Source organism: Acromyrmex echinatior, chromosome 7 (assembly GCF_024713525.1).
Source record: "Acromyrmex echinatior isolate Ae372 chromosome 7, ASM2471352v2, whole genome shotgun sequence".
Taxonomy (NCBI): domain Eukaryota; kingdom Metazoa; phylum Arthropoda; class Insecta; order Hymenoptera; family Formicidae; genus Acromyrmex; species Acromyrmex echinatior.
This window is the reverse complement of record NC_141858.1, coordinates 15,334,393-15,351,166: the sequence shown is the minus strand read 5'-3', so window position 1 is coordinate 15,351,166 and position 16,774 is coordinate 15,334,393. Positions and strand designations below refer to the sequence as shown.

Sequence of the window (16,774 nt, the reverse complement as noted above, 5' to 3'; positions counted from 1 at the left end):
CTTTTTTCACGATCGTTCGGAGATCGTTTTATTTCTACGTTTGCTTATGCATTTTTCTTCATGGAAACCGAAAATTACCATAATAATGATGTTACATTCAAGGAAAAATTAATATATTGTCTGTGTGCATGAAATAAAGAGTTGGTTCAAAAATTCTGAATTAAAAAATTCTGAATTTATAAATGATTGAAGTGCAATCAACAGCGATTTCGTAACAATATGAATAAAGATTTTATTCTTTATTTCAATTTTTCCTTGAGTGTAGCATTATTATGATAATTATCAGTTTCCAGAAAAAGAAATATATAGAAAAATATATAGAAATAAAGCGATTCTCGAACGATCATGAAAAAGTTGTACCTTTTTTTCTCTCATCGGAATTGTGACAGCTTTCTATATAAAGATGCGCGATGTATGAATACGTCATTTTTTCACAAAAGTAATCTTTAGGATCAATTTTCTTTCATTATCTCACAATTCTAATTTTTTACTTGTATCACTTTTCTGTCAATTTACGTTCTACGATTTACCTATTTTTACATTTTGTTCATTGCATTTCATTTCATATTTTATCCATTTTGCGCTCTAATTATCGCGCTGTAATAAAAAATTTTATTATAAATGAGCGTAATAACATAGTATTATCTATTCCCGACGTGTATATTTTTTCATTCATTTCTGTTTATATGGGCATTAATAATAGGCACAAAAAAACACGGCGATAACTTGCAAATCTTCTGGTATCTTTAAAGATAACAGCCGTGAAAGCCTAAAGAGCATTATTTCTCTTGATAATTATCCAATTTATTACAAATTAATTTTATATGTATAATAAAGTTATTGTAACGTTGACAAAATGATATTATCATATTTAATATAATAGAAAAATTATAACAAAGAGCAAACCATCAATCTTTTACTCTTTGCTACGTGAGCATTGGGAAATGAATTTTCCTCGTAATGCGAACGAGGTGATAGAGAGGACACGAACGTTAGTCCCTAACAAGGCGGTAAACCAGCGAGTCATCAAATCATTCGTGTTCAGTGCGATCGGCATTTTGAAACCGCGAATTCGGGGACAAACGGGGGTGGTTCCCTAACATTTTCGCTCGTATGATATTAAAGCGTTATCCGTGACCATTTCAGTGGCTCAAGTTTCGTAGAACGATATTTTAGTAATTAATTTAGTATAACAACGAAATCGCGTCGGTGCCGTAAATTCGAAAAATAAGCCGTAATAACGTAACCATCATTCCACCTTGTTAATTCGACAAACGGTGGAGCGACAATTGCTGCAAACAGCAGGAAATCACGCGTCACTGACAATGAGTGGTGAGACTCTTATTGTTCACCGGTTGCACAGTACGCGTAATGCACCTTAACGATGCGGGCTCGTCATAACGCAAAACACGCGATATTGTTGATGTGTGTTTTGCACAAAAGATCGGCGGCTGATACGCGGCGATATCAACAATTCTGTTTTACGTGCGTTTCATGTGCGCGAACTCTTGACGCAGTTTATTAGCGATGTTTTATTAGTAATGTCTTTCATTAGGACAACGGCGGTAAACATAAAAGACGTATATATACATATATGTGTGTGTAATTATTGTGTAAAATGAAAATTTCCGCACTCGAACAGTTACTTTGTCGCGCATAAATATTGACAGGTGTATGAGAAATATATCATCTCATTTGATTCACTCATTCTACGGTATTTTCCGGCGCGCTGCTACAAGAGAATGAATGACGTGTGCATTGACACACGTGACGTATCGTCAATTAAAAATCTCATTTATCTATGATGATAAAATTAAAGCAGCGTTAAGTTATACAACAGAATAATTAAAACAATGGAAAGGCAGATATAATCCAGACGTGTACGTAATCATATTGCGACAGAGTTGAATGATATTACGGCGATTATATTACGGCGTAAGGTAAATACCGCAAATTTTCAGTAATCACTTAATGCAGTCCGCCATGAATTATTGTTCCCTCGTGACGGTCCGCAATTCCGAAAATGTGCTTGTAACGCCATTACATCGATCGCGAATCGACTCGCGCGCGTCGCCCGGGGACGATTTCCTTCCGCCGTCGAGCAGGACTTAGGAATTTATCGGACAACCCGCGGCGACTTTGCCGGAAATTTTATTAACGGATTCGCAAACGGTTGTTATACAACCGGACGGCCGCCCGGCGCAGCGTATCGGCGCTCGCAAATTATTTAGAGGGCACGTAGAAACTCGCGACCCGGGCTTGTCCAAATTGATTGCTTCCGATACACGATCCTATTTCGCGTATCCGAGAAAGCGGCCTCGCAACACGGCTATTTTCCAATCCCCATTTATATAACGGGGTCGTCGGAAAAGTCCGAAAACGACGTTTTTATACAAGTATACAATATGTTCGGCAAAACGGACGCGAGCGGTCGAGATACAGAGAGAGGAGAGAGAGAGAGAGAGAGACACGAGAGAGCTTTTAAGGACGAACGGGAAGCACTTAAAGCTTCTCCACGCGATGTTGATACAACGCGTCCGTCCCACGTTAAGCCGCATCGCGATGTTTTACATAATAATACCCGCGCGGCAATACGCGGATACGATCCGTTCGTCGTAAAACGTCGCGGTAAGCACAATGGAATTGTCATAATACGTTATGAATAATAATAGGCCGCGGTCATAATCCGACTATTAATGCGAGCGGACGTTGCGCGTCGAGGGTGATCTCAGCGGATCCGTTATGGCGGAAGAGCGTATCGATATATACTTTTCGCAGTGATATCGGCGATGTCAAAGAGGAGGAGGAGGCTATCTGGGTTATCCATGTTATATTTCGATTGTTTTGTTGTTACGGTAGATGCAACAATTGACGTCAATCAACATCAGTTTTTTTTTTAACAAGCAACAAAATACCAAAAGTCTGCAAATAAAAGGCATCTTGTTGGATTGGCTGTTATAAGTACATACATCTAAATGATATGGATTATGTAATGTGGAAGACAAGAGTGACGCCTTTGATAATTGATATTTACACACTGGTAATTTACTAATTAGTGCTTGTGCATATTAATAATTTAATAATTAATATTTGCGCATTACCACGATGATAGGTAGTCGATACCGTTTTGCCTACAATTTCGGGCTCTCATTTGCAATATTCGATGATCGTAATAACGTGATAATAAATGCTTCTAATAGTAAATTTGATTGATTCGCTATGCTTTCTCTATTCTCATACATTAATCGTTTAATTGCAGGATCTTACGCAGGATTATGATTTAACAAGGGATACGCGTTCTGAAATATACGTAAAGTATTAACAAAAATTTATTTATGTTGTCTAAAAAAGACATTCCATCGACACATATTTTATTGCAATAAATTAGTTTAACTTTAGTCGAATTATAATAGTAAAAACTCCCTAAAGTCACGGAATGGGAAGTCTCGAATCTTAAATCCTGGCTAGGAAAATATTTCTCGCAATAAATTCTTTACAGTGCTTCAAGATGTTTATTATTAAATTGCTTGTCAACTTAATTTGTCATATTACGTATTTTGATTTCAGTTCAGGACTGTGTTTCAAAATCGTCAAGTAATCGACACACAGTTTGCATGAACCGCAAATTGTAAAATTTACGCAAAAATGTCATTAAAAAAATAACAAAATTCGCTTTGATCAAATATGACGTTCGCTTACTTGTAAATATTAAAATGTTCCCCGTTAAATTCTCTCGTCTCGAGGACGATGGCGACATCGTGGCGATTATTTCGAGAAACACAACGTCCTAAGTCCGCACTGTCAATTTCGGCACGTCCGTTAATGAGACTGTCGCAATTTAACCCGAGTCCGGGGTTGACTAACTCCGCTTAATGATTCCCCCTGTTCCTCGCTAGATTTCTCACCACTCTCTCTTCCACCTTCGTAATTCACCATCTGCCTATAATATGCGAGAGAGAGAGAGAGAGAGAGAGAGAGAGAGAAGGAAAATTCAGTCAGCGCGGACGGATGATCGCTCCGGGTGTAATTTACATCCTAACGGGGTCCCGAATTACAGGCATTTTCGCCGATTTACTGGAAACTCGCCGTGGAATTATTGATGAATCTCACGCTCTTCAGTTTCGATTTGGAAAAATTCAATTACCAATCTGGATACAATGGAACATACCTCGCTGACGCTGACGCTGACGCTGAAAAGAAATAACTCGACATATTTCAACAACGCGGCTCTTCCTTCGCGGCTTTATTTTCGCGCAATTCATGAAAGGGCGGGCAATCGCGATTTACTGTTATTAATCAACAAACAGTATTTCAGGGGCGCATGGGGTAGTTGGGTGGATTAAACGGCGTTAAATGAGAAAATATAAAAATTATACGCGAATCAATCGGTGCAAATTTCGAAGAAAACAATGCATTCGTTGTCGGCAATTTTTCGCCTTTGTCCTCAGTCCAGAAACGGGGGAGTTTACAAAAGCGCAGTTATTGACGACGGCGTGTCAATAAATGCGACAGCATCGATCGACTGCTACGCTCTCTCCTTCGCAAATATTTTGCAACAACAGGCGTCGCCGCGTTGTTACACAATACGCGTTACCGTAATCGGACACGCGCACGCAAAATTACCCGTCTGCGATTCCGTCCCGGATGATTCGTCGCTAATAATATAATTAATGTAATGCTCGGCGCGATCTAGTTATTTAGCTTGTGCAAATTTAACCGATGTTTCGCGCTATATTTACGTGTGCGTGTGTGCGTGCGTGCGCGTGCACGCGGTGTACACACGTGTCATTGCTCGATCGTGAGAGCTTGCCGCTTATCCATAGAAAACGTTACAATGTACACCGTGTCGACTGTGTATTTTATAACACGTCAAATAAAAGCACCATCCCGTTTGTAAAAAAAATTACTTTTTTACAGCGAAACGATCGTCGCTATACACTTCAAAGGCTACTCCACCGTTCAAATTCAGTTTTCGCCGTGATTTCAGACTCCACCTAGACGGAAAAACGGAGATATTTCTGGCGTCGTTAATATATTGATTGTAACACGTTGAGTAATAATTGTCCCATCTCGTCGCGAATTGCATCGCGTCAAAGCACCAAGTTGAATGTTTCTATTAATATTAGAGTGTTATCGAATTTTGTGCCATTCGATAGGTATAGTTATAAATTAAGAAAATACGGTCAGATATACGTTGTCTGACAACGGATGCAAATAAATCTCGTCTCGTTGATAGCTGCTTTTATTGCACTGGCGAGCCAATGCATTTTTTATTCAACGGATCGAGAAATGTTACTTTTATAAACACGATCAAGTTGTAAAAAGAAGTCTAAAAGAGAAGATATCTGAATAGTAGTCTTAAATAATCAAGGATGGAAGTGTATGGTCTGATTTAAAGTGCCTATGTAAGAGAGAAGTACCGTTGAGAGAGTTCGCGTTCAGAACTTCACCAAATGTTAAACAAGGATAAAATAACGAGTAAAATTTCTGAATACAGTCTTGATGCTACTTCCTTTAGACTTTAGAACCAGATTGGCTGTCTTTGAGTAGGTCTTTGATTGTTCGTTAAACGTGAAATAAAAATAGAAACGCTGAAAGCGATCGCAGCCTCTTGCTGCATTAGACAGGCAATCAGTGATCTATGAAAAAACGACGAATGGCAATCCAACTTAATCGATTCAGTGTTGCATCTCTAGTTATTTACTGAATAATATAACCCTTTAATTCCCTGCAATTTTCTCTCCCGCGTGTAAGAATCGCATTCGGAAGAGAGAAATATAGAGGTCAAAGCACTGATTTATTTTCAGTTATTTACAAAGCGATTGAATCAACGTTAACAGGCTATAGAATGAATGCAGATTCAATTGTGGAATAACAGTTTTGGAGATGCTCGAATAAATTCTTTATAATTGAAATCGGAATCAACATTCAAAATTTGTCCACAAATAGCCGATGCGACAAACGGCATATTGGAATTACATCTCATCGTGTTGCAAACGTTGCACCGTGTCATACACTACATACGACACAGAATCACTGATATTTTCTCCAACACTATTCTAGTAAATAATTACAGACACAACTCTCAATTTATAATGCCATCGATATCTGAAAAACACGCATTCTTTTATCCGCATTTCATTTTTCATCCGCTCTCCGCAATATATTGACGATTGAATGAAAATCGGAGAGAGACACGTCAGGCACTTCCGACTGTTTGTTTCCTCCGTTATTATCGTATCGCGCAGCACAACCCAATTCACGATAATCACACGTCGGGGCTGCCTTCTGTCGACCGTGGCGACTCCGTCAATAACACTTGCGCAGGTCCGGGCCATTGTTACGGAAAACACAGCCGGCGTCCACGAGGAAAAACATTTAGAAATGCGTCATGTCGTCTCTCTCTCTCTCTCTCTCTCTCTCTCTCTCTCTCTCTCTCTCTCTCTCTCTCTCTCTCTCTCTCTCTCTCTCTCTCTCTCTCTCTCTCTCTCTCTCTCTCTCTCTCTCTCCTCTCTCTCCTGTCTCTCTCTCTCTCTCTCTCTCTCTCTCTCTCTCTCTCTCTCCTCTCTCTCTCTCTCTCTCTCTCTCTCCTGTCTCTCTCTCCTCTCTCTCTCTCTCTCTCTCTCTCTCTCTTCTCTCTCTCTCTCTCTCTCTCTCTCTCTCTCTCTCTCTCTCTCTCTCTCTCTCTCTCTCTCTCTCTCTCTCTCTCTCTCTCTCTCTCTCTCTCTCTCTCTCTCTCTCTCTCTCTCTCTCTCTCTCTCTCTCCTCTCTCTCTCTCTCTCTCTCTCTCTCTCTCTCCTCCTCTCTCTCTCTCTCTCTCTCTCTCTCTCTCTCTCTCTCTCTCTCTCTCTTCTCTCTCTTCCTCTCTCTCTCTCTCTCTCTCTCTCTCTCTCTCTCTCTCTCTCTCTCTCCTCTCTCTCTCTCTCTCTCTCTCTCTCTCTCTCTCTCTCTCTCTCTCTCTCTCTCTCTCTCTCTCTCTCTCTCTCTCTCTCTCTCTCTCCTTTTCCTGATTGCATCGGTGTGTTCCCTCGCAAGTAAAAGTAGACTAGAGAGAATGGGAAAGAGCAAGAAGGCACCCTCGTTCCATCCGCCACGCTTCTTTCGTTTATTTTATAAACACGGAAGTAATACGTAGGCTTTCTCGCACACGCGGCAACGAGCACAGCAAGCATGCGGGGCTTCGCTATGGGATCTAACGTGGCGATAACGGAGGAAGAACAGACCACCATGTCGCGACATACGGACGTCGTCCGACTGACACGCAAGGGTAGAGCACTGCTCTCTTAATATATCTGTTACAACAGATATCCATTCGATATTCTCAACAGCTATTAAGGATATTCATGAATATTTAATAAAGTCATTAGATATACTCTACATATCCAAATGTCCGTAATTCGAGATCTCATTAATATCCATGGGTTGTCTAAACCAATATATTCTCTCTCAATAGATATTTACATACATACATACATACATATCCACTGCACACATATATATATATGTATATATATATATAACATATTAATGTAATTTTTCATTTTTTTATATATAAAAGATTTGTGTGTAGATAATACATACACACATATTCACACACACACACACACACACACCTATTAATATAGGTCTGTGTGATTGATTTATATCTTAAGACAGTCAAGAACCGACTATGAATACCGGCCTTATTTATTCCAGATCTTATTTATAGATTATATTATTTCGTCCTAGCGCTCAAAGTAGGAAAGTCACTTTGGTGATCACATACAGTTATTCGATATCTACTAATATTATTTATAGTAAATATGGACATCATATAAATATGTGGTTATCCATTATATGGATATGTAGATATCTATTATATTTTGTTCTGTAAATTAAATAATATTTAATACAATTTTTGAAGAAATCTATCTTGCGAAGAGTTACGCACTTCTTATTTGTTCTTCCTATTTTTCTACGAAACTGACAAAACTATCATTTACTTTAGAAGTGTAAGGATTATTGAGAAAAAAAATATCGAAGGATATTATAAATATTTATTCATCATGCCAACAGCTTCGAAGTAGTCCTCCTAACAGCTCCAAAAGTAGTGTATTACTTCGTCGACGTTTTGGATATTCGACTTTTCGATGACAGCACGCTGAGCGTTTTTACATTCGCCCCTGCCAATGCGCTTGTCCCGCTTCGTGCGTGAGAGAAAAAAAAAAGCGAGAGATAGACAAAGATAGACAACGCGCGTGCACTCACGCGAGACCAAAGTGACCATGGGCGTCGACAAAATCTTTATCCTCTAACATTTGATAGATATTGCATCTTGATAAACAAGATGAAAAAAATATTTGTCATTCGTCGCTTTTTATTTTCACGATAATAACATTATTCGATCACCTTTTCTCGTGGCGCTTGAAAAATCATCCTCCAGTCGTGAGAATGCCATTCGGAAAATAACCAATCCTCGAATCGATCCTCGTAGATCTGTCTACAAACTGTAAACTCAAATTTCTCGTTTCCCTATAAGTTTTTATCAGAAACGCTTTCAAACGCGAGCCCTCCAATTCCCGCGGGGGTGACGCCGATGCGATGGTGTCGATACACTCACTCATTCACTCCCTCATGCACCGCACTCTACTTTTTCCGACGTCACAACGCCGGGCTGCGTGCGCTGCTCGAAACGCGTATACGGCAGATGGTACTCGTCATCATCGCATCGGGGAGGAGGCGTGGCGTGGCACGCTTTAATCGCTTAAAATCGTCGTTAATTGAAAACGAGTCAATTTACGGGTAACATGAGAGCCCCCAATGGCGGGTGACGCGCAAACACGCGCGCTTATTATATTGTCCTTGAAAGTGGTTGCGGTCGGCGAACGAAGGGCAGTTTAACGCATCCCTCACGCTGGAGAAAAAAGGTCTATCTAGAAGTATAATGAGGCGCGTGCGTGACGCATGACGTGGGTGAAGACGGACGCTCTTTTTTATCGTGCTGCTGCTGCTATTGCTGCTGACGCATCGTCCGCCTTTTTTCTGGCGTGAATTTTTGCTGGGACTAGCAGGGTTTTGCGATAGGATTATTATCTAAACAAGACGTATCCTCTGAGTCAGGGGTTTTCGGGAATTAAAAGAAGAAAAGTGTGGTTAAACAGATCTGTTATCGTTGAAAGTAGTCAATTAGTTTCTGGAAAGAAATAATTTCCTCCGTGTCATTATATAAGGTATTCTGAATTTTCTCAGCGATAGATTCGACACACAAGTCAGGTAAAGGATTCGTTTAAATTAAAGACAATTTCGTAAACGATTTAGAACCGGTCGTTCTTTGGGCAATTTATCGTCGGCAATGTATTCCGTGACGAATTATACGTATTGTTTCCATAAATTTTCTACGTACCTCGGATGGACGTTGTCGGACTGGATCGGAATTTATATCATTAGACGTGATTATGCGATTGTTTCCGTATTATGACGAATTCACATGAATTCACACAACGTTTATGTATGATCTATAATTAAATCCCAGGTCTCAAAATTAATCGTATTTTTCCGTGATATGATAGATAGAAATACTCTCTGTACTCCATAATATACATCACAATTTTGAGATTTCAAATTTTGCAATTAACAAATAAAATAATTATGATATACATTATATTACTACAAGGAAAAAATGTTGCTGTATTAGTGGGAAATATAGAAATATTGTACGAGAGTGACTTGATAATTAAGTTCAGAATGTAAATATTTATATAATTTATTGAAGCACCACAAATAGAAATTTACGTTTACATTATTTTCCAACACATTATAGTTTCCTTGCTTTTCAATACACTTGATCTGTTAACAAGCTCGTTATGTTTTCTGAATAAAATGTTTTTGATGGACCTCTCTCTCTCTCTCTCTCTCTCTTTCTCAGTCATTCACTACATTTTCATATTTTAATCAGCCACACATGCTCTAGATTTTCATATTTTGGTCAATGGAATCGACAATCTCTGAGAAAATTTTTGAATGAATCAAACAGATAGTAATCACTCGCTCTCTCTTGAATTTATCTGTTTGGTTATCTGTTTGGTCCACTCAAAGATGTCCTGAGAGATTCGCCAATGTCCAGTGACCAAAATATGAAATGTAGAGCATGCACGGCTGAAAAACCTGTAAATAATATTTTATTTCGAGGATATAACGGAAATTGTACAGCAACGAACAAAGTGTATTGAAAAGCACAGAGACTATGTCAATTTTATTGATATTAAAATAAATTTTATACAGTTGAAAAATTTCTATCAAATTTCACACGAAATGAACATATTAAATGATAACAAACATTAACATGTAAAAATTAACATTAAAAATGTTACATTTTTATACAATCTGGAAACATATTTCTTCAAGATTAACGTTTACAATATATTAAGTTAATACATATATCTTTTATTTATTTAACTTAAAATTTATTTTTTTTTAACTACCTATTTTTTGTTATTTGTTCACTTTCTCATAAACTGTGTGTTATTTTAATACTAAGAAACGTAAATATTAATTTAATATAAAATATTCAAATAATATAATCACATTGTATTGTTAAATTAATACTGAAATATGTTAAAAATTCAACACAAGAATTTTAACAAACACCGGTTTAAACACAACGTTTTTAAAATATATTCTAGATATAATTAGTTAATTATAAAATTCCGTGGCACCTTTTCATATACTATTGTTAAATACTATAATTCATTACTATCCATCATCCGTTTTTCTTCATTATTTCTTTTTCTTTCGTTCTCGGTTGCTTTCTGTATATATATATATATATATATATATATATATATATATTGTACATATATTTATTTATTTATTCCATTACTCTTATCTTAAATTTTTCGTTCTTTTGTTATTTATAGTTCTTCTTATCTATAGTTTCAAATTTTCTGCTTAGGCTTTGCAGTAGCTGTATTATTGTTGCAATCTCGTCACTTGCGGTTGCATTCAAATATTTCCATTTAATCTCAATGTTTTCATCTTAAGTTGTGATGCATTCAATAACAAAGTTATTATTATTTTATTATTATTATTATTATCACTCACCCTTGCACAATTTTATTAAATGTATGTTGCTAATACGCAACGATTCAGTATGAAAAATAAGCCATTAGCAAGTAATATGCGCCGAGCACGGCTCCTCAGCGTTTACAAGTGCAAAAAGCAGTGTATTAGTTGACAATGTTTCGTGACGAATGTCGCCGTATTGTTCCGGCGCGGCGGCAAATTTTCCAAGCGCGCCACGACGAAATTTACGCCGCAAGGGGCATAATTACGCAATTACGATTGTATCCGCATTATCGCAGCACCGGGGTAACACGAGGTTCCGGTAACCGGCCGGAAATTTACAAGCGGCTACGTGGCCCGTAATTGAATTCTAAGGCTCGTAATTAAGCGTATTCTTCCGTCGCTAGCACGGCCCAATGGGGCGCCGGTCGATCCCATTTGTTTTAATAGCATATTTGCGTCGAATCTCGATGAAGCGATCGGAATTCCGCGCACGCCGTCGCTTAATTTCGGCGCGCTTGTACCGTATATATACATGTATATGTATAAAGTAAAACCGGCCGACGCCGGCGATCGGATCAAAAATCGTGCTTCCGCATTTGTATGATTGTACTCCAGATGACTAAGACTCGTTGCACGAGTCGCGATTTAATCGGTAACGGGAATAATTAAAAGTCGGTTAATTTACGGGAGATTGTTCCAGGTGACGCAGTGTATATTGTTAATTCGCTAACGGAATTCCCTTCCCTTGCACTGGGTATCAGCCGGTGCTAGGTGATAAAAATGCGTATCGCTCCCTCGTCGCCGTTATTAACAGTCACGGCGTTATTATTCTCCGGGTACGCGTGCAAGTCGTAAAATATGCTATTAAAAATTTCGCAACGTTTATTATTTTATAACAGAGCGCGATTGGATGAAACGTGCATAGTTATATGGAAATTTTGTCATATCTATTTCCGAGTAAGGAAGAGAGAGAGATTGATTGATTGACTAAGCATTTATTTTAGTTCTAGGGTAAACCCTAGAGAGAAAGAGAGAGAGAGAGAGAGAGAGAGGGAGAGTCACGACTTGATCGGATACCTAATTCAGCTTCGTTTGAAGACTTATTGTTAGTTCAATATTGCAGCCGCGGACTTGAATCACCTTGCTCAGCGTTGAAACGCAGCACACGATGGTGCGAACACTGCTGGCGGTTTAATCTATTCGACGGTTTCCGCAGATCGGTAACCCAGTTTCGCGAGATCGTTATGCCCAAGTAAACTGCATCTTTCATTAAGCTACAACAGCAACTACGTCCTAATTGAACGGCTCTCATTCGATCGGCCGACCCTTCGGTTAATTTAGCGGCTCCTCACACGGTGCATTATACGCGCGCACGTCCTAGACAAAGTCTAGGGTAACTGATCCACAGAATTTAACAATTGTCGGAAAAACTAGCTAAATAGAACTACGACGATGGTTGGAAAATTGTGTTAAATTTAATATATTTTGCGTGTATCGAATGGTTCATTTTAATTTTTTATTTAAATTAATACTTCGATGTAAATTATAAACAAATAATTTAATTTAATATAAGTTTAATAATAATAACTTAAATTTGGAAATAAATTGTGTTGGAAAATGTAGTTTAAAAAAATATAAATTCTAAGCTAAATGAATAAAAGATGAATGTATGTTAATTTAACATTTATAATATGTTAAATTGACACATTTTATTCATTCATTTTAGAATTTAAGTTTTAAATTAATTTAACAATTAATAAATTGCGTTATTTTAAGATTAAGAAGTGATAAAATCCATTTAACACAAAATGTTCAAATAACGATGACATTATGTTAAATTAACATTTGGGTTGTTAAAAATTCATCAAAAAAAATTTTAATAAAGATCAATTTTAACACAAGTACAATATATTTTACTGTGAGGCGCGTAATTATCAAAATAAAAATAATTGTCCACAAAGACTTGAGAAATGTAGATACATCGCACGTATATTTATGTTCCATCAATTATATTTGTCTACAGATATTTGTATTATTTTTATCTTACATCGCACACAACTGTGTCTTTTTATAGATTCCCCAATGATTTACGAATAAATACTTAACGCTGCGAACCATCTTCGTAGAAATGACGCTGAAATAATTTCATAAGCAATGGCACACAGCTGCGATAAAATGTAAATCACGCGCAATGTAAATCACTAATTTTATTTCGAAACATTAAACGGAAGTTTCGCACGATTCGCCGAGAAATGTCGCGGGCCGCATTACGTCACGTGTAACGCACACGACGCAGAAATGTTTCCGGGATTATTCCGCCGCGGGTCGAACGAGCTCCGCCGGCGATTATTTTGATTACCGGTTGCCGATTGTCGGATACCAGCCGCGCCGGACATTCTGGGCAAAAATGGATGGCGGGGTTGTCGGAATCCAAATAGGCTCGTTTAAATTCGAAATTTCTAGCACCGCCCTCCCCCGCGGTGCCGCCGCCGTTGCCTTTGCAATTTCGTAAAACGATGCATATGTATAAGCCGCGAAACGGCGGATTTAAATACTGGAAATATTTTTCCGCCGATGTTATAAAGCGTCGCCGCGCGTAAAACTAAATCATCGCGACCAGGTTCCGCGTCTTTAACGAAGACTCGTTATTATCGTGCTCTCACCGTATTAGTGCTCTGTAACTCGACACGATACAAATGTCTTGATTGTCGAGTCAAAGAGGATGGCGTAAGGCGTGAAGATGTGATTACATAAAAGACAATGCGTGTATCTATTTATTTAAACTGTTTGCGACAATTCAGAAATTCTTTTCTGAAAAATAGCTTAACTGTAGGACATTTGTTTTCCTTTCTGCGCGTCGCAATCATATTAGATATTATTTTGACAAATCTTTTAATTTAGTTTTTAATCAGAGAAAACTATAACTTTCTAGTTGGTTTCTTGACACGTAATAATAAGTGAATAACATAAATAAGAGAAAAAATTCGATATTCTTGATGTTTAATAACATTCATATGCAAATTTTCAAACATTTATTTTTCACATTTGTCGACACACACGCATTGCCATAAACTCGAGACGTTCTTCCGGAGAATTCATCAATTGTTATATTAGGTTTTTTAGCCCAAATCAACGGCAATTTGAAAATAGTCGTCGGTCATCTTAAGCAATTCATGGAAGGAAAGGACAATTACGAGAATTGAATTACAAGTCGAGTGGTAATACCAAGTCGTTCTCGTTAATTTTCGAGTTTGCGTGTCATAGCCGTGTCATGGACGAACCGTCTGAAATTGTTTTAATTAAAGCATGCGCCGTATCTGTCGTAAATTAATACAATGCACTAATTGCCCTCACTGATACAATCCTATAGATACAATTGGATACAACTCGCGGAACAATTCCTTTCATCTCGATATTTCTCCCTAATTGTCCCGTCACCGTGCACGAACTTGGCGTTCACAAATAACTCACGAATGCTATTCGAGATCGTTGTTGCAAAAATAAAGCTATGTTTGTGTCGCTAAATTTGACTGTGAAAATCACGATACGCCCTTTAATTTTCGTAGTTAATTTTGTCAATGTTGATATAATAATATCATTTATTGATATAAAATGTGTACGTGATATATGATGTATAAACCCATAAACACGTCTACAAATTATTTTTGAGATAAGTACTCGCTATTGAAAAGAGATTAAATTTTCACAAATAAGCGAGAAAGTATATTTATTCGATCGACGCGAATTTTGATGCCTAATAATACTTTTATGTGAATTTCCGTTTTCAATTTCCGCAATATCCGAACTGCGCGCCATTTATTTTTGTCGATCTTAAAACATAATCCTGAACTCTGAAATAAAAATATGTAATATGATAAATAAACAAACTTATTAATAATGTTGATGAGCTAATGAGCATCTTAAACCACTGTAAAGAATTTGTTGTGAAAAGTCATCATCTCCGAATTCGAACCCGAACTCGGACTGAATTTTCTTCAAGAGTTTTATTTACCTCGCGTTTCCAGTCTTAATGCGCGCCACTAATGCTGCATCTTCTATCGCTCTCTCGATACCTTATACCTATACTTCACAATGCCAGGCTTTAGCCATCGCGTCGCTCGTAAACGCTAGTATAACGGGGTTACGAGCGCATCTCGCCGTCCTCGCCATCGTCGCGGCGAGGACGGCCGTAACAGCGGCGTCAATGGCGCGGTATCGTATCGTTATCATAACCGATTCGTGGATATTCACCGTTCCCGGTAATATTCCTCTTTTCGGGCGGGGGCGTAACTCGGTAATAGCCGCGTCGTTCGAACATTTCCCTTAATCAAGCGGCTGTCGCGTACTGCGATTTAACGCGCGCGTAGATATACATACGTATATATACGCGCGAGCATATACACTCTGATGTTTTACCGCGACGCGACGCGACGTCGACGTTTACCACTTTTACGTTTATATCCGACTATCGCAGCAGGGCAGGAATCAGGCAGGGTTAGAGCGGAGGAATAAATCCGTGTGTTGCGCGCCGTGCGACTCGTCGGGCGTTTATACGCGTCGACGAGCGGGCTGAGTGAAGCAGAGAGTGAAGCGGAGCGCACAGCTACAGCGTCCATCGCCCAACTCGGCTTAGTGCGTGTAGCGCGACCATAAACAACCGTGCAACTTTCACGAGGACTTTACCGTGGCCATTACAGCGACCCATTTCCCGGCGCGGTTCATGAGCGAGCGCGTCTCTCTTTCCCATCGCCTGAATCTCTCGCTCGCTCGCTCGCTGGCGCGCGTGCGACCTAAGCTTCGTAAGATAATTGTTCATCAGGGGTTGAGTGTCAGCCGCGAGTTTGCGTTAATGCCGGCCGCACGCGAAATGACGCGACGTTATACCTACGAAACTATCACGCGTGCACATCCTAGAGAGATCGAGCGCGTACGATGTACCTCGGCGTTGTAATCTCGTGCTTTGGAAGGAGAGACGATAGCGCGCTCTTGTATCTCGGACTCGCTGTTAAACGCGCATTCCTCTAAAGATCGGCTCAGAGACATGGACGCGAAATATGCTAGACGCTATACCTATTCCCTCACGCTCACACCTTATCTCCAGATTTCTATAAAAGCACCTAAATCGCTACATGCTATAGTTAGAGTTCTAAAAAAAAAATCAGAGATTCTTCTTGGCGTACGTTCCATTTGACATTCGCAATCCTCGCGAGTATCATTTCATCTCTTTGGTGTTTTTCAAATGTTAAAAAGGATAAAATGTTCGCGAATGACCTTTAAGTGCGTTCTACAATGTGTCGCAAACAAATCGTTTACTGAGCACTCAGTGAGTTCTTATACCTGTTTGGTCTACTTTTTTAGCTCTAACAGAATCAAATACAAAAGCTTACTAAGCGCTCAGTGAGCGATTGTAGTATTGAATGCATCCAATCAAAACGTATCAATAGTAATTGTTGATGCTTCTTGGTTGTCGAAGCATTGCCAAGTGTTTGTGATACATTATAGAACGTCCTTTAGAATAGTTTGATTAGCTGTTGTACAACACAAAATGGCACTATCATCATGTAATTTAGACAGCCAATCGGTATACTGAAAAATATAATAGCAGCAAATTGACCTAACCGATTCAATGTCGCATCTTTGGTTTTCTCTGCTTCTACTCCTAAATATTTCAGTCCGCGATAGTCCGTTACGAATCAAGCTAAAGCTGAGATAGCATGTTACATATTGAGCT

General features: G+C 38.7%; 1 protein-coding gene and 1 long non-coding RNA gene across 3 annotated transcripts in view; both read right to left on the bottom strand.

The window, feature by feature from the left end:
• Nucleotides 1-6,596, bottom strand: part of LOC147909245 (uncharacterized) — a 76,935-nt gene extending 70,339 nt beyond the window's left edge. The window contains exon 1 of the long non-coding RNA XR_015545638.1: nucleotides 361-6,596. This is a non-coding gene — a long non-coding RNA (uncharacterized LOC147909245). The remainder of the gene's footprint in view (nucleotides 1-360) is intronic.
• LOC105154175 (uncharacterized) overlaps nucleotides 1-16,774 on the bottom strand; it is a 217,939-nt gene that overhangs the window by 105,415 nt on the left and 95,750 nt on the right. The gene's annotated exons all lie outside the window — the stretch shown is intronic.